Below are 20,025 nucleotides of genomic sequence, written 5' to 3' on the forward strand. Positions count from 1 at the left end.
CAGTAGCAGCATAACATAGCACTGGTAGTGTTGCTTTAGTTGAGGTCAACAGAGATAGCTCATATTTGTCCTTTAAAGCTCACTGCTTTATAGAAGTCATCCTTGATTCCAAATATGGGACTTGGATGGACACCTCTGGCAGCCCAGATGTCATACTAGGTCATAAACATCTGACTACTTAACTACTTAAAGGATAGATCTTGATGGTCTCTGTTTCTCTGCTTTTAGAGTGCCTGGCAAACAGTTTTCAACAAAGGTTTGTAGATGGGCTTCATCATGTATATGCCTGCCCATCATTGTTGGATAAAAAGAGTCTGTGAATATATTATAAAGCCCTTTCACATTTCTTTTCTGCGTTGACCAAGATAAATTTATAGGCTGTGATTACTTTGTATACTCTTGTATACAGTTCCACTTCTAGTATCTTGGAAATCTTGGTTCCATTCAGAGATGCCAGGATCTGAAGATTTTTCTTGAGGATAATCAGCCTACAATAGCCAAGTTGTGGTATATATTCACAATGGAATACTACTCAGCTATGGAGAATGATGAAGTCATCTTCTTCACTTCATTTTGAATGGCGCTTAAAGAATTTATGTTAAGTGATATAATCTAGAAGGAGAAGAATGAATATGGATGATCCCACTCATGGGAAGAACTTGAGAAAATAGATCAGAAAGTGGAAACATAAAGTAGAATTTGGACTGGCCTTGGTATATTGCACCAAAGCAAAGGACTCTTGGGGGTGGGCTTTCAGCTACTGGTGCATGATGGTGGAGAGGGAACTAGGCTGGGACTGAGAATGTTCTGCAGATACTTATCATGGTGAGATGAAAAATTTTACCCCTGTGTTGACAACCTTATTTATAATAATTAAAACATTAAAAAAAACTTCTCACGGCTTTGTCTGAGGTTTAAACAAATGGGAGGTTTATTACATCATGGGTTCTTTAGATATTGCAAAATTGGAAATGAGGCAAAGATTGACAAGTCATGATGGCAGGGAGCTATGAGTCTTTAAAGTAGTCACCAGCACGTGGCTACACATATTCAGGTCCTGGAGGAAACAGGGAGAAGGAGAGCAGGCAAAGGCAGCAGGAACAGGGAGAGCAGGAACAGAGAGTGATTTCTGCCAGACACTCACTTGTCAGGCTGATATCAGCCATATGCTAATTGCATCCATGTCCCAACATGTACTTACTGTAAACCATTAACTTCTCAATAAAAAAATAATAAAATAAAATGCTGGGTAGGTGGTGGTTTCTCCAGGGGAAAAACAATGTAATATCAAGAATGTTGCTTATGTCAAAAGGAGAAAACTCAAATTGCAAGTGAGTTGATTTTTCTGTGTTCAGCTTAAGTTCCACAGAATGACCAAAGTCAAACAGAATGTGTAACAAGCATTAGGAAATCCGAAAGAGGAAAATTAACAAATGATACATTTGGAACAAATGAAATGATGATCAGGTAAACTGAATGTTTTAGAAAAGCAAGTGGAACCCACAATTTCAGAAAGTTAAAATACAGAATGAAAATTTGTATTGCAAATGACAGAACATTTAGATATCTAGAGCCACCACTAATTTAAACAGATCTCTATTTTCTGAAATGGGCAGGAGATTAATTTATAACTCCTTGTAATGGTGATAAAGACACACATCACTTGCTTCAGACACACTCAGGAACAGATTCGTTCCCATAAGGCTTGCCATGAAGCAAATTTCTCTAAAGTGAATTAGATTTTCCCATTGATTTACATGATTAAATTAAAGATGTGTTCTCATGGGAAAAGTTGACCAATAAATGGAATTAAGCTTTTTGACATAAGAAAGGGTCAGTAGTGGCATATGGGTGAAGTGGTCCATTGCTAGACTAGTGCTGTCCTCCTTACTCAGAAATTTACTCTCTTTGTGACACAACTTTAACCTGTGTATTTTTATTTCCCAAACTTAATAAATTGGTGGGTGGGGAATCAGGTTAAATGAGATAAGTCAGGAAGAGAAGGATGAATATATGGGATGATCCCACTCATAGAAATTGGAAGACAAGAATAGAAGGGAAAACACAAAGCAGAAATTGGACTGGAGCTGGTGTATTTGCACAAAAGTAAAAGACTCTGGGGTGGTGGGGGAGAGTTCAGGTCCAGGAACATGATGGCAGAGGAGGACCTATGTGTGTGTGGGGGGGTTAGAGTGTTATGTAGAAAACTGAGAAATGTCACCCATATACCAACTACTGTATTTCACTGTTGACTGCAAACCATTGATTCCCCCCCAATAAAGAAAAAAATAAGGCAGCATGTCAGGCAGCCCCCCTGCTCTGCTCCATGCTCCATTGCTGATACTATGGCATATTTACATAGTCATTGTTTTGCCTGAAAGATCCCCACCTTTGCTCTATCTTCTTTCTACCTCGAGACCCACCCTGCCTACAGGGTACATTAATCCCACCAGTTATAACCCTAGCAACTGTTGCTACAGAAGCTTTCTACCTTCCCACTCTTTCTTTACTCCACACCCTTTCCTAGCCATTTCTGTTTCGGACTTGCCACTTCTGGTTTTGCCCTGTAAATCCCACTTCTGTCCGTGGTTTCACTCTCTTTTCTCTCCTGTGTCCTGACCTGGAGAAGGGCTGGCGTGCAGAGCGGGAGGCGGCCATTGCGGTTTAGCACCACGTGGCTTAACCTGCTGTGCTCACACCCGACTCTGGGGCTCCCGCATCAATAAAGATTTGTATTGCTACCGCCACGAGCTTGGTTCCTGGATCCTCTCTCCCACCTGTGACACTAGCCTGGCAGCAACATAAAAATTTTAATCATAAATGTAGATTAAATATAAAATTTTAATTTATATAAGTGAAGTTGTGAAGATTATAATACACATCTTTTTATTCATGAAATATGTATCTAAAAAACAAAAAAGAAATTGTGATAGAATTTATGGTTTCTTATCTGGGATTACTGACAAATATTTATTTATATGATACAGAGAGAGAGAGAGAAAGAGAGAGAAAGAGGCGAGAGAGAACAACAATGGAGTTTCCTTCAGTGCCGTGGGAACCACCTTCAGAAGGCTCTATTAACATAATTCTTAAGTCAGGGACCTTAGAATTCAGTGACAAGAAGTCATTTGCCTCAATCTTATAAATGAGTCTTTCTGACTCCAAAGATTTTGCTTCATAAATATTATAATTTTGGACTCAAAGGATTATTTATGTACAGATAAGAAATATTTAGCATCTATTTCTTTTGTGCATGAGATCATGCCCCTGCACTTACTTGTGGGAACATTAGTGACTATAATTCTGTCATATTAGAACAAAGCTGTTATTTTTGTGGGCATCTGGTTCCATGGTCATAGTACCTAACCATTTTGCAATTCCTGGTTGCATATTTAAGTGGTCTGTAAATGTGCTATTTCTGACCAAATGCTGGCAGACTTCAGGTCTCCCAGGAAGCAGAGGGACACTGCAGATGGGAAAGAGATAGTGTAAGTCCTAGGTTTTCATGAAGGCCTTGCTTCTCTCAGATCGGTGTGGGTTTAGATATACCCCATTTTCTGCTCTGGGCCTCAGTTTCTCAGCTGTAAAATGAAGGTTATGTGCTAGAGATACTCTTGAGCTCTCCTGTGCTCAGGTCTAATTCTCTTTATTTCATTAATCTCTTTTTGACTACTCTCAACATTCACACAAAGCCAGGAATTGACTGCATGCACAAAACAAAAAAAATTGATTGGCCATTTTGTGTTTTTAATGACTGGCATTTAAGCTGAGAGATATTCTAGGTTAAAGAATTCTGTTTGCAAACATAAAAAACACCATAAAAATCAAATATATGCAACCTATACACACACCAGCACCAAATCAAGAACACAAACAGAAGTTGGGCTGCCTCATTATAAACTCCTGATTGGGAACAAAACTGCAGCAGTTTTAAAGGCAATTTTCATATGAAAATTGATTCTCTTCATACTTTTCCCATGATTCAAATTAGGGAGGATCATTTTTTTTTAAATAAGTAAAATAAGTTCTTTAAGAGCATGAGTTTTGGTGTTTACAGTCAAATTGAAATGTCTGAATCTATCTGTGATGATTGGGAATTGGTTTAAAAGGACCCATATTGGGCCAGGCAGTAGCGTAATGGGTTAAATGCATATGGTGCAGAGCACAAGGACCAGCATAAGGATCCTGGTTTTAGCCACTGCTCCCCACCTGTGGGAAGGGGGGTTTCACTTCACAAGCAGTGAAGCAGATCTGCAAGTATCTTTCTCTCCTTTTCTCTGTCTTCCCCTCCTTTCTCGATTTCTCTCTGTCCTATTCAACAATAATGACAGCAATAACAACAATAACAATAAACAAAAGGGGAAAAATAGCCTCCAGGAGCAGTGGATTCATATTGCAGGCACTGAGCCCCAGCAATATCCCTGGAGACAAAAAAAAGTTTATAGAAGGCTTTTTGGGGCCTAATTAATTTTGCACATTGCCATACATTCTCACCTGCAGGAGGGATGCTTCACATGCAGTGATCAGTATAGTGGATGTCTCTCTGTCCCACTTTAGCCATTTTCACTCTACATTTATCTCTGTCCCTATAAAAACAAAGAAAGAAAATAAAAAGAAAGAAAAATAAAAGGAGGGGGAGTTCTGCCAGGAATGGTGGATCCATTTGTAATTGCTGAATTCCAGCAATAATCAGGGTGGCAGTTTAAAAAAAAAGGCTTTTATATACTGTCACTTATATATATTTATTATCAACTTGTCAGGTAGTAATATGCACTGATTCTTATGGTGGAAGAGGAGTTAGAGTGTAATGTGGAAAACTGAGAAATTTTTTCATATATACCAGTTACTGTATTTTACTGCTGACTGTAAACCATTAATCCCCCCATAATGAGAAGAAGAAGAAGAAGAAGAAGAAGAAGAAGAAGAAGAAGAAGAGGAAGAGGAAGAGGAAGAAGGAGAAGGAGAATAAATAAAAAGAAATAATAATCAATCCACATCTACAATCTTGGAAGACCTACTGTAGCTTCCAATGGAGGGAATGGAGATACAGAGCTCTGGTGGCAGGAACAGTATGGAATTATATGCCTGTTATCTTATACTTTTGTAAATCAATATTAAGTCACTAATAAAATTTTGAAAAGAAACAACAAAAATAATTTTTCTTTCCAAAAAACAAATTGCCAAAATCTTGACTTAGTACTTCATAAAAATAATGTTCAAATAGTCAAAAAAAAAAGAAGAAGAAAGTAAGAAAGAAAAGAAAAACAGTTCTACAGGTGAGGAAACTGAGGCTCCTAGAGGATAAATTTCCTCTTCAAGAGTAAAGTGCTAGAGGGGCCTGTTGGTGGCACACCTGATGGTGCATATATTATAATGTGCAAATATTCAGGTACAAGACCCTGGCCCCCACCTGTAGGGGGAAAAGATTCACAAGTGTTATAGCAGCACTGCACTTCTTTCTCTCTCTTCCCCTCTCTGTTTAAACTTTCTTCCTTTTAATCTTTTAAAACCTTTATTTGACAAAGCCAGAAATCAAGAGGAAGGGTCCAGGGAATTGTGAGGGAGAGAGAGACAAACAGATACCTGCAGACCTACTTCACCACTTGTGAAGCTTTCTCTCTGCATGTGGGGATCAAGGGCTTGAACCTGGGTCCTTGCACATTGTAACATATGCACCACCACCTGCTCCTCACCCCATATATATTCATATATATTCATATATATCCCATCCTTCTCAATTTTTCTGTCTTTATCTAAGAAATAAAATATAACATTTTTTAAATGAATAAAGAGCTAGTAGCTGGAAAATGAGTCTTGACTTATAGACGTCTGACTCCCACTCAATATTCATTCAGTTCTAGTAAACAAACCAATGAAGTAATCTATTTAACAAAGTTTTACTGAGTGCTTAATGCATGCTCTAGATTCTAGGTGCTGGGTAGAGTTGCTATTCTCACTTAAGTTTACACAAAAGTGTCTTAAACAAATAGTTACTTGTCATCTGAACCCTAACACTCTCTCCATATTTCTAGAACAATTGCCTATGAAACAGAATTTTAGTATTGTTTTTTATCTGGCTTGTATTTTTATTCTAGTGGTGACCAAGCCTTTCTGTCTTGAGTTTGACTTAATTAATTAGGAAACAATATAAGGTATTATTGGGATTACAGATAACTCTAATGCAGTATGAATAAGGATATTTTGAAGACCATATCATGCTGAATGTATAAATCCTACTGGGAGTTGGGGTTTTACCTTAGGATGACAGGCAGCTATGGCTTCAACTCTTCTCTGAGAGGGTGGCTCTGGGAAGGTGACAGGGAGAGCATGAGAAACAAGGGCCAGAGATAGGAAGCTAGAGGGATGCTATCATAATAATTCAGGTGATTAGGAAGAGCCCACCTAGGAATTCATGACTGGTGTATAAAGGAGAGAGTATACTTAACACTATCCCCCAAGTTCAAATCAATGGCATTTCTGACATACCTGATGGGAAGAGAGGGAGAACCTGCTGCTGGGGGTTGGAGGAGACACAACACATACTATAGCCTCTTTTTCTTGCCCACAATTTAAATCAGTTGGACATAAAATTAGAGGTAATAAATATAGAAGTAAAAAAAAATCCTTGTCTTCATGACTGCTAAAGCAGACACTAAAGAATGTAAGTTGCATCCGAGTAAATGTGACTCTTAACACTGAACTTTACAACCATGCGGTCCTGTCTGCATTGCCAAGGTGGATGTAACACCTTGTTCCTTATAACTTGCTTCCAAGAGAAAGAAGGGAGATATCTGGATTTGTTGTACTCCCTCGCACTTCAGATATGAGGTTGGCATGGGTGGGGAGCATCCAGGAGGGTTACACTACTGGGATTCCTTTTCATGGTGGCAAACATGATGATTGGGAAACCTGGGTTTCCAATGTGTGTCTTTTATTTAGGAGGAAGCACAGGATGAGGGGGAAATTGGGTTTGTAAGCATCTCATGTGTCGTCCAACAGAGGTGAATTCTCGACATCTGTATGCATAGAGTTCAAAGTTCAGGAAGGATTGATGTAGAAGCTGTGGACAGATAATAGTGGTTGCAGTCATGATTCAAGTGAGGGTGAAAATGACATTGAAGAAAAGAAGATGGAGGGTAAATGAGAGTAAACAACAATGAGAGAAGACTAAGGGAGGAGGAGGTTAAAAATAAGACAGACATAAGATTGACAAAGAAAATGTTTGAAGAAAGTGATGTGGTAGAGAAAGAGCCTGAGATCCTGAATAATTTGAATTTGAAGTGGTCTTTATCATTTTCTAAGTAGGCCATCTTGAGCTCAGTGCTTAGTAATGATGGTGGTGAAAATTGATGCAAGTAGTCCAAAGTGCTGCAAGAAACAAAGAGACTGAGCTGGGCAAGGTTCAAAAAGGATCTAGAAGAGGAGAGTTCACCCCAGCACAATCTGTTTTGGGGAACAAGATTCCATGAAACAGATTTCCTTCCCATGACTATGGTTTATACTTCTCTAACACACTTGTTCTAATAAGGTTAAAAAAAAATCCCCAATAATATTAGAGACATGGAGGCGGATGCATATGCAAGGAAGTTATTAAAACCGCCTTGATTTTAATAAATTTACCACCACCAGGTAGCAATCTCTCAATGTCGCCTCTTTCCAATTTGCATGTGTAACTGGCATCTCGTTAAAACATCATTAAGAAATTGAAAACCAGGAAGACATAAACAGACATAGAGAAGAAACAGAGGGGGATGGGAGAAGTGTATACTAAAAAGAGTGTACCTTGCAGCAAGCATAAGAAACTCAACTTAGTTATCTACACCTAACTTGATTAACAAGTGAAGATAATCAAGAGTTTTCATGGGCAGTGTTTACAAATTGGTAATTATAAGACTTGTGTGAAAGGTTCATTTCCTGGAATGACTGGAGATTGCAATAAAAGCTACTGTCATTTTTTCTCAACTCAACCATCATTTATGAGTTTAGAAGAGCTTTATCTTCAAAGGATTAACACAGGGAGACACATCCCTGAGTGACTAGGCTCTTAGATTCTGTTTCTTCTGTGACCAGATTAGCTTTTTATTTACTTATTTATTTGGAGTGTGTCTAAGACTGTTTTTTCACTAGTATAAAAGCAATGTGTATATACTTCTGTAAAAAAAAAAAGATTTGAAAACACATTGGGCCAAACTAATCTTTGTAGGTGGCTTAGTAAAAAGAATGCAAACTTTGGAACAAGGCAGATTGGGTCTGACTTCTGGTTTTGCTTCTTAACTGCAGTGTGAAAGGGGAATTCTTTTTTTCATCTGCAAAATGGAGGATATGGTTATGTGAGATGAAAAGAGACACTGTTGATGAAGTGCTGGATTATGGTATCAAGTACACATAATGGTGCTCAGTATATAACACTATTATTTTAAGCCATTTCTTTTTTTGTGTGTGTTTAATATTTATTTGATAAGATAGAAATTGAGAGGGGAAGCGAATATAGAGAGGGGAAGAGAAACAGACATCTGCAGGACTACTTCACTGCTTGTAGTTTCCCTCCTTATGGGCTGGCACTTGGGGGCTTGAACCTGGAATTTGTGCATTGTAATGTGTGCATTCAACTAGGTATACCACAGGCCAGCCCCATATCTTTCTTTTTAAAAACTCAGTCTTCCTCCTAGAGGAAGACTATTTACTGGTACTGTGAATACTGGAAAACATAGATAAACCTTCTACAATTCAGGGTTAATATATCTGTTTGGCATACCTTTATACAAATATCAGAAAGGATCGCTTTCTCTCCTCTCCTCTCCTCTCCTCTCCTCTCCTCTCCTCTCCCGGGTCAACTAGGAATACCAAAGGAGACCACCCGGGACTGAATCAAGACAGGACTAGAATGACCACAGGAACCCAGTAAGTCACCGGTGAGTACAAACACATGTGGCTGGTGACAGAGAGGAGAGAGGAGCCTAAGGAGAGATAGTGAATGCTAACAGTTCAGCAGTTAATCAGTTGAGACACCACCTCCAGTCTGCTCCACCAACAAGGGGACAGCTGAAGGGAGGAGAGGACTCCCCAGAGACTCACCAAGTACAACTCTGAGTCTCCACTGCTACTACCCTCAGAATCTGGAGCAATGAAAGGGAGGGACACCAGGGGACAGAGATCTAACTGGGAAACTCAGGAGAAGACCTATACCTCCGTGGCATAGCTGAGGGGCTGGGAAAGTCTCTTTGCATAACCACTGGATTATCTCTGCTACACCCTGATTTATCTCTTGGTCAGGAGTCAGTGATTAAGCTAAGAAACCTATTGATAGTTTAAAAGCCCTCAGGCTCCCATACATAGCCTACAGGGAAGAAAAAAAAAGAGGCTTTTAAATCACTGAGCTCCAACCCAGGGATTGAAACAACTGTTAATGTCCACAATTGTGAACCCGTTAATTAACTTACTTAGACACAAGTCAATCCAGGCAATAGTGATCTAATTTCAAAAGTGATCTAATTTTGAAAAATGATCTAATTTGAAAAGCACTCATAAAGGGAACTCATAACATAAAATATAAAATGGTTAAAACAACAAGAAAAAATATTGGAGACTCGAACCAGGACAAGAGTCCAGCTAAAAGTCCTCCAGAGTTTGAAGCACAAAACAATGAGTTCAACATCCAAACATTAGCTAAGGAGTGAGTAAGGAATTTGAAAAAATTATAATCAGAAATACAGGAACAAAAAATGAGAATATGGAAGAAAATACTAATTATCTCATGGTTATTAGAGAGCTGAAAGCTGAAATCGCTGAGCTAAGAATGCAACTAGCTGAACAAGCTAAAATAGTATCAGAGCAGGGCAAAAAAATAGATGAACTCCAGAAAACAGTAGAGGGAAGAGAGAATAGAATCTATGAGGCTGAAGACAGAATTAGCAAGATTGAGGATGAATTAGAGACAACTAAAAAAGAAGTAAGAGATCTCAAAAAGAGATTAAGAGATGCTGAAAACAACAACAGAGTCCTATGGGATGACTTCAAAAGAAACAATATACGCATTATTGGCTAACCAGAGGAAGAAAGAGAAGGAGAGGAAGAAAGCATTCTCCAGGCCATAATAGCTGAAAATTTATCTAGACAACACCAAAGACATAAAGATTCAAGAAGCCCAGAGGGTCCCAAACAGAATTAACCCAGACCTAAAGACACCAAGACACATCATACTTAGAATGGAAAGGAATAAGGATAAAGAAAGGATCCTGAAAGGCTGCAAGAGAAAAACAAAGAGTCACCTACAAAGGAAAACCCATAAGATTAGCAGCAGATTTCTCTATACAAACACTACAGGCCAGAAGAGAATGGCAAGATATCTATCAAGTGCTCAATGAGAAAGACTTTCAACCAAGAATAGTATATCCTGCTAGACTAGCATTCAGACTAGATGGAGGGGCATCAAAACCTTCTCAGACAAGCAACAGTTGAAGGAATCAACAAGCCTGCCCTGAAAGAAATTGGGAAAGGTCTCCTATGAAAAACCAGACCACCACAAATAGGACATATATCAAAACACTATAAAACTCTACAAGAAAGGCGTTAAAATATCTTCAATCTTTGATATCAATAAATGTCAATGGCATGAATTCACCTATTAAGAGACACAGAGTAGGAAGATGGATCAGAAAACACAACCCAACAATATGCTGTCTACAGGAAACCCACCTAACTCAACAAGACAAACACAGACTTAAAGTGAAAGGATGGAAAACTATCATACAAGCCAATGGCCCACAAAAAAAGGGCAGGAACAGCTATTCTCATATCTGACATGATAGACTTTAAGATAGATAAGATGTAAAAAGATAGGAATGGACACTACTTAATGCTCAGAGGATCAGTCAATCAAGAGGACTTTACAATTATTAACATCTATGCACTCAATGAGAAGCCATCTAAATACATCAAACTTCAGCTGAAAGAGCTACAACAATATATTAACAGTAATACAATCATAGTAGGAGACTTCAATACCCCACTCTCTCAACTTGACAGATCATCCAGGCAGAAAATCAATAAAGACATAAGGGAGCTAAATGAAGAGATAGATAAACTAGAACTATTGGACATTTTTAGAGTCATTCATCCCAAGAAACTGGAATACACATTTTACTCAAATCCACATGGGTCATTCTCAAGGATAGACCATATGTTTGGCCACAAAGACAGCATCAGCCAATTCAAGAGCATTGAAATCATCGCAAGCATCTTCTCAGACCACAGTGGAATTAAACTAACAACAATCAACAAAAGATTAGTAACAGTGCCAAAATGTGGAAGCTCAACAGTACACTTCTTAACAACTTCTGGCTTGAAGAGGAAATAAAGGAAGAAATCAAAGAGTTTTGAGACTTTAATGAAAATGAAGACACAAGCTATCAAAATATTTGGGACACAGCTAAAGCATTCCTAAGAGGGAAGTTCATAGCTACACAAGCACACATTAGGAAACAAAAAAAAGCACAAATAAACAGCCTGATTGCACATCTTAAAGACCTAGAAGAAGAACAAAGGTAACAAGAACAAAAGTAACCAGAAGGACAGAAATCACTAAAGTTAGGGCAGAAATAAATAACATTGAGAATAGGAAAACCATACAAAAGATCAATAAAGTAAATGTTGGTTCTTCGAAAGAGTAAACAAAATCGACAAACCTTTAGCCAGACTCACAAAACAAAAAAGGAAGAAGACCCAAATAAATCGGATAGTAAAGAAACAACAGACACCTATCACAACAGACACCTCAGAAAATCAACATATCATGTGAGGCTTCTATGAAAAACTATATGCCACCAAGCTAGAGAACCTTGAAGAAATGGACGATTACCTAGATACCTACCAACTTCCAAACCTAAGTAAAGAGGACGTGGATAACATGAAAAGGCCCATCACAGCTCATGAAATTGAAACAGTTATCAAAAATCTCCCCCCCAAAAAAAAGTCCTGGACCAGATGGTTTTACAAATGAATTCTACAAAACCTTCAAAGAAGAACTAATACCTCTACTTTTAAAAGTCTTCCAGAAGATTGAAGACACTGGAATACTCCCTGCCAGCTTCTATGAAGCCAACATCACCCTGATACCAAAAGCAGACAGGGACACAACCAAAAAAGAAAACTACAGACCAATATCTCTGATGAACATAGATGCGAAAATATTGAACAAAATTCTAGCCAACCGGATACAGCAGTATATCAAAAATATTGTTCATCATGACCAAGTGGGGTTTATCCCAGGCATGCAAGGTTGGTTTAATATACATAAATCAATCAATGTGATCCACCACATCAACAAAAGCAAGACCAAAAACCACATGGTCATATCAATAGATGCAGAGAAAGCCTTTGACAAAATCCAACATCCCTTTATGATCAAAACACTACAAAAAATGGGAATAGATGGAAAATTCCTGAAGATAGTGGAGTCTAGATATAACAAACCTACATCCAACATCATACTCAATGGTGAAAAACTGGAAGCGTTTCCACTCAGATCAGGTACTAGACAGGGCTACCCACTATCACCATTACTATTCAACATAGTGTTGGAAGTTCTTGCCATAGCAATCAGGCAGGAGCAAGGAATTAAAGGGATACAGACTGGAAAAGAAGAAGTCAAACTCTCCTTATTTGCAGATAACATGATAGTATACATGGAAAAACCTAAGGAATCCAGCAAGAGGAATTTGGAAATCATCAGGCAATACAGTAATGTGTCAGGCTATAAAATTAACATTCAAAAGTCAGTAGCATTCCTCTATGCAAACACTAAGTTAGAAGAAATTGAAATCCAGAAATCAGTTCTTTTTACTGTAGCAACAAAAACAATAAAATATCTAGGAGTAAACCTAACCAAAGAAGTGAAAGACTTGTATACTGAAAATTATGAGTCACTACTCAAAGAAATTGAAAAAGACACAAAGAAGTGGAAAGATATTCCATGTTCATGGGTTAGAAGAATTAACATCATCAAGATGAATATATTATCCAGAGCCATCTACAAATTTAATGCTATCCCTATCAAAATCCCAAGCACTTTTTTTTTTTTTTTTGGAAAATAGAAAAAAATGCTACAAATGTTTATCTGGAACCAGAAAAGACCTAGAATTGCCAAAACAATCTTGAGAAAAAAGAACAGAACTGGAAGCATCACACTCCCAGATCGCAAACTGTATTATAGGGCCATTGTCATCAAAACTGCTTGGTACTGGAACATGAACAGACACACTAACCAGTGGAATATAATTGAGAACTCAGAAATGAAGCCCCACACGTATGGACATCTAATCTTTGACAAAGGGGCCCAGACTATTACATGGGGAAAGCAGAGTCTCTTCAACAAATGGTGTTGGAAACAATGGGTTGAAACATGCAGAAGAATGAAACTGAATCACTGTATTTCACTGAATACAGAAGTAAATTCCAAGTGGATCAAGGACTTGGATGTTAGACCACAAACTATCAAATACTTAGAGGACAATATTGGCAGAACTCTTTTCCACATAAATTTTAAAGACATTTTCAATGAAACGAATCCAATTACAAGGAAGACTAAGGCAACTATAAACGTATGGGACTACATCAAATTAAAAAGCTTCTTCACAGCAAAAGAAACCACTACTCAAACCAAGAGACCCCTCACAGAATGGGAGATCTTTACATGCCATACATCAGATAAGAGTTTAATTAATAACCAACATATATAAAGAGCTTGTCAGACTCAAAAACAAGACAACAAATAACCCCATCCAAAAATGGGGGGAGGAGTTGGACACAATATTCACCACAGAAGAGGTCCAAAAGTCTGATAAACACATGAAAAAATGCTCCAAGTCTCAGAGTGTCCGAGAAATGCAAATCAAGACAACAATGATGTATCACTTCAGTCCTGTGAGAATGTCATACATCAGAAAATGTCATACATGCTGGAGAGGGTGTGGGGTCAAAGGAACCCTCTTGCACTGCTGGTGGGAATGTCAATTGGTCCAGCCTCTGTGGAGAACAGTCTGGAGTACTCTCCGAAGGCTAGAAATGGACCTACCCTATGACCCTGCAATTCCTCTCCTGGGGATATATCCTAAGAAATCCAACACATCCATCCAAAAAGATCTGTGTATACATATGTTCTTGGCAGCACAATTTGTAATAGCCAAAACCTGGACGCAACCCAGGTGTCCAACAACAGATGAGTGGCTGAGCAAGTTGTGGCATATATACACAATGGAATACTACTCAGCTGTAAAGAATGGTGACTTCACCGTTTTCAGCCGATCTTGGATGGACCTTGAAAAAATCATGTTGAGTGAAATAAATCAGAAACAGAAGGATGAATATGGGATGATCTCACACTCAGGCTGAAGTTCAAAAACAAGTTTAGAAAAGAAAACACAAGTAGAACCTGAAATGGAATTGGCGTATTGCACCAAAGTAAAAGACTGTGGGGTGGGATGGTGGGGAGAATACAGGTCCATGAAGGATGACAGAGGACCTGGTGGGAGTTGTATTGTTAAATGGGAAACTGGTGAATGTTATGCATGTACCAACTATTGTTTTTACTGTTGAATGTAAAACATTAATTCCCCAATAAAGAAATAAAAAAAAACTTATCAGAAAGTCAGAATCAGCTAATTCTTTTGAAAGAGCCTTACCAATATTTCAGTGATTTATCACTGAATCAAAGATTATTTTGTGTTGCAGTCTAATAAAATTATAGGTCATAGTTTTCCTTATAGTCACCCAGAGAAACAGGTTCCTTCCATTTTATGACTGATGTTCATTAGGTTCACATCATTCTCTCCATACATCCAGGTAAATTGATGATGTTGGACACATATAATCATTACTACCTGGTCAAATGGTGATATAAACATCACTCTGTCCACATTTCATAACAAGAAATAGCCACATGGCCCAAAAACTGCAAAGGAAGCAGGCTCATGAGTTTATCAGTGAGCCCTGAGAATATGGAGATGGGTGAGTTCTTCAAGTCTCTGTTTTACAGGTTACTATAGGCATCTTCCAGTAAAACCAGCTAGAAAAGACTTTGTCTTGTGTTGAGTCACACAAATACTCAGCCTGACAGGTTCTTTCAGGTGCTAAGAATGACATTCTGAAACACAACCATATTATTTTAGTCAGAGTTTTAATGAGAGACTAATTTTCAGGAGGAGTGGCATGAGGTACCCAGTGCTGATCAACCCATCTCAGTTGCTTGTCACTACAGTTAAAAACCAACCACCCAGATTTGTGGCCTAGAAGGTGGACATCTGATATGATGAGATAGACAGCTCACCTGAATAGTCTGCCTGCTTTGTCATGCACAGGACCCAGCTTTGGACCTGATCTCCAGAACACTGGAAGAAACTTTGGGGGCTAGGCAGTGGCATACATGGTTAAGAACACATTATCAAGCTCATTGACCCAGGTTCAAACTCCTGATTCCCAGTGGTAATGGGAAAGCTTCATGAGCAGTGAAAAAAGTACTTCAGATGTCTATCATATCTCTTTCTATTCCTTTCCCCTTTAAGTTCCTTTCTTCCTTCCTTCCTTCCTTCCTTCCTTTCTCCCTCCCTCCCTCCCTCCCTCTCTCCCTTCCTCCTTTCTTTCTCTGTCTTTCTTTAGATAGGACAGAGAGAAATGGAGAGAGGAGGGGAAGACAGAGGGGGGAGAGAAAGACACTTGCAGACCTGCTTCATTGCCTATGAAGCAACCCTCCTGCAGGTGAGGAGCTGGGGGACTCGAATCGGTATCCTTATGCCAGTCCTTGCACTTTGAGCCACAAGTGCTTAATCTGCTGCGCTACCACCTTGTCAGATCAAGGGGGCACAGAAATACATTGTAAGTATCTCTGTCAGCTTTCCCTCATGTGAGTCTTGCAGGTCATTCACCCCTCAGACCTTTGGGCCATGGCCTGCTAGTCTCAGGACGGCTGTGATGCAGGGCGGTGGGTAGGTGGAGGCAATCTCAGAGGTACCAGTAAAAATGTCTCTAGGTAAATTGTTCGACGGCATTCTTGTCTTTGAGCTCAAGGTGTCTGGGCATGTGGACGTCCTTCTTAGCCACCATCATTCCCTCCTTAAAAAGGAGTTCATAAATGTCAATCTGGTTCTTCTTGGGCACCAACATCCTGGTAGCCGCTGAGTCTGGAATCGAGGCTGAAAAGGGTGAGTTCTTTATTCTAATGGAGAGATACTGAGAAAGAAAAAGAGAGCGAGACACCAGAGCACTGCTCAGTTCTGGCTTGTGGTAGTGCTGCATATTGAACATGGGACCACCAAGCTTGGGGTATGAGTCTTTTGCATAATAATTATGCTATCTCCCTAGCTCTAAAGTAGGCATTTTTCATTTCCAGGCCACAGACCTCCAAATCTAGTTCTTTGACAGATGACTAGCCTAGAGTCCCCACTGCTAAGATGTGACACAATATAGGATTTGAAGCCAGGGCTTTCGCTTTCTGATTACAAAACCCTACCCTTAATTTTGCTGCGCTCTGTGGGCCTCTTGGATGCAGAGATGAACAAGATGCAGATGAAGAGGAGATGGCATTCAGTGGATGAACCAATGTGGAAATAAATGGCTATTCACAATGACAGATTCTGCAATGGGACTTCTTGGCACAGAGGTGTCACAGAAGAGACATGGCTAGAGCTACTGCCCACAGGAAGTCTCAGAGAGGACATGACCCTGGAATAAGTTCCAACAGTGAGGTTAGGAGTTCACTGCATGGACATCTGTGAAACAGGGAAAGACATTCCAGGCAGAATGGATCTCCCAGAGAATGGCATAGCCTCATTTAAAAAAAAAAAAGTCACATTTGTGTGGGAAGCTCCAACAGGAGGGAGAAGTGGTACAAATAAAAGGCAGGCAGCCACCAGCTCATGAAAGGCCTTGAATCCCTGGCTAAAGATTTAGACTTGACCTTGAGGGTGATGGTACACCAAGGGAGTGACCTATTGGCTTTAAGCAGAGTTCCAGGGGGTGCTGTGGGCACCAAATGCTCATGCAAGCATTTGTGCCTTGCCTTTCTCTGCCTCATTCATCTTCTTTTCAGGAACGGGTGCTGGCTGTTTTAATGAACTCATTACTCATTCCACTGTCAGGTGAGTCCAATTGTTGTGGGAGGGCAGGCAGAGGGCTCATCCTGTTGAGACCTCTCTGCTGGGATCTCATCAGCAGCCACTCCAGCCCTGTCCCTGGCAGAAGCTCACCCAACCTGTTCCATCCAGCCTTCCCCCTCCTGCATTCTCCAAACCCTATGCTTTGCTGATTCCCGAACTCACCAATGTTTATTTCAATGGGTTTGACTGGAATCGTGTTTTGTCTTGGTTGGTTCCTCTGTATCTCTGTCTCTCTGCTGACTGTGGGAAGGCTTCTGCTTGTACCCTGACAAGCAGTGTGTCTTTCTGTCTGGCTCTACTCCTACAACACCTACCCCAGCTTGAGTCTTCCTGCCTCTCTTTTCTGTCTTACTCTTTTCCAGCCCTTCTCCACTTTGCATCTTCTACCTGACTTGCTCTCCCTTTCAATTTGTCTGAAAGTCTGTCTTTCTGTCTTTCCTCTTTGTATCCCCTCTTACTATTTACTTCTTCTCTTCTCTTCCTCACTGACTTTTTCCAGGAATTCTCAGAAACAGACCATTCCAAAGTATATTCAATAAAACGGCTCATGGTTTCACAAACATAGCCATTCTGAGAATACTCAAGCAATTCATAGCAAGCACTTCAGAGTGGAAGGGAAACCATTTGATAGAAGCAGAGACGAGGTAATTGAGAGGCACAAGCATGGAAAACTTAAGCATCTCCTTTTCTTCTTCCAATCCTAAACTGTAGAGCCTTTTCAACAGGCAGAAGCTGCAAAACCAACCTCATATCCCCAGGTAACTGGAAGGCAGGGCAAACAAACTCTCCATTTTATGAAATCATGGACTTTTAATTGGTAAGAACTCCCTGTCACATACAACTGCTAAATACCCACCCTCACCTCAGATGAGAAGGTTACTATTCAGAAAAGACAACGTTTTGCAGTTGGTTTAGAGTCACTTATGAAGAGCCAGACTAGACCTTGGGCTTAATGACCTGTAAAAGAGGTCATTAAGCCTTTCTTAAATCTAAGAGATCATGTAGCATGGAAAATTCTAGCATGGGACTTCAAAGGACACAGCATGGTCGTCTATAACCTCAGATAGATCAATTTCATGTACTCCTATCTTTTTATTTTATTTTTTAATTTTATCATTATTGTTTTATTTTTAAAATTTATTTCTTTATTGGAGAATTAATGTTTTACATTCAACAGAAAATACAATAGTTTGTACATGCATAGCATTCACCAGTTTCCCATTTAACAATACAACCCCCACTATGTCATTTATCATCCTTCATGGACCTGTATTCTCCCCACCCACCCCACAGTCTTTTACTTTGGTGCAATACGCTAATTCCATTTCAGGTTCTACTTGTGTTTTCTTTTCTGAGCTTGTTTTTCAACTTCGGCCTGAGAGTGAAATCATCCCATATTCATCCTTCTGTTTCTGATTTATTTCACTCAACATGATTTTTTTCAAGGTCCATCCAAGATCGGCTGAAAACGGTGAAGTCACCATTTTTTACAGCTGAGTAGTATTCCATTGTATATATATACCACAACTTACTCAGCCACTCATCTGTTGTTGGACACCTGGGTTGCTTCCAGGTTTTGGCTATTACAAATTGTGCTGCCAAAAACATATGTGTACACAGATCTTTTTGGATGGATATGTTGTGTTCCCTAGGATATATCCCCAGGAGAGGAATTACAGTATCATAAGGTAGGTCCATTTCTAGCCTTCTGAGAGTTCTCCAGACTGTTCTCCACAGAGGTTGGACCAATAGACATTCCCACCAGCAGTGCAGGAGGGTTCCTTTGACCCCACAACCTCTCCAGCATTTGCTGCTGTTACCTTTTCTGATATATGACATTCTCACAGGAGTGAAGTGATATCTCATTGTTGTCTTGATTTGCATTTCTCGGACAGTCAGAGACTTGGAGCATTTTTTTGTGTTTCTCGGCCTTTTGGATCTCTTCTGTGGTGAATATTCTGTCCAAGTCCTCCCCCATTTTTGGATGGGGTTATTTGTTGTCTTGTTATTGAGTCTGGCAAGCTCTTTATATATGTTGGTTATTAAACTCTTATCTGATGTATGGCATGTCAAGATCTTCTCCCGTTCTGTGAGGGGTCTCTTGGTTTGGGTAGTGGTTTCTTTTGCTGTGAAGAAGCTTTTTAATTTGATGTAGTCCCATAGGTTTGTATTATACTTGCCTTAGTCTTCCTTGTAATTGGATTCGTTTCATTGAAAATGTCTTTAAAATTTATGCGGAAAAAAGTTCTGCCAATATTTTCCTCTAAGTATCTGATAGTTTCTGGTCTAACATCCAAGTCCTTGATCCACTTGGAATTTACTTTTGTATTTGGTGAAATACAGTGATTCAGTTTCATTCTTCTGCATGTTTCAACCCATTGTTGCCAACACCATTTGTTGAAGAGACTCTGCTTTCCCCATGTAATAGTCTGGGCCCCTTTGTCAAAGATTAGATGTCCATAGGTGTGGGGCCTCATTTCTGGGCTCTCAATTCTATTCCACTGGTCAGTGTGTCTGTTCATGTTCCAGTACCAAGCAGTTTTGATGACAATGGCCCTATAATACAGTTTGCGATCTGGGAGTGTGATGCCTCCAGTTCTATTCTTTTTTCTCAAGATTGTTTTTGGCAATTCTAGGTCTTTTCTGGTTCCAGATAAACATTTGTAGCATTTTTTTCTATTGTCCTAAAAAATGTGCTTGGGATCTTGATGGGGATAGCATTAAATTTGTAGATGGCTCTGGGTAATATATTCATTTTGATGATGTTAATTCTTCTAACCCATGAACATGGAATATCTTTCCACTTCTTTGTGTCTTTTTCAATTTCTTTGAGTAGTGAATCATAGTTTTCAGTATACAAGTCTTTCACTTCTTTGGT

Source organism: Erinaceus europaeus, chromosome 10 (genome assembly GCF_950295315.1).
Source record: "Erinaceus europaeus chromosome 10, mEriEur2.1, whole genome shotgun sequence".
NCBI lineage: Eukaryota > Metazoa > Chordata > Mammalia > Eulipotyphla > Erinaceidae > Erinaceus > Erinaceus europaeus.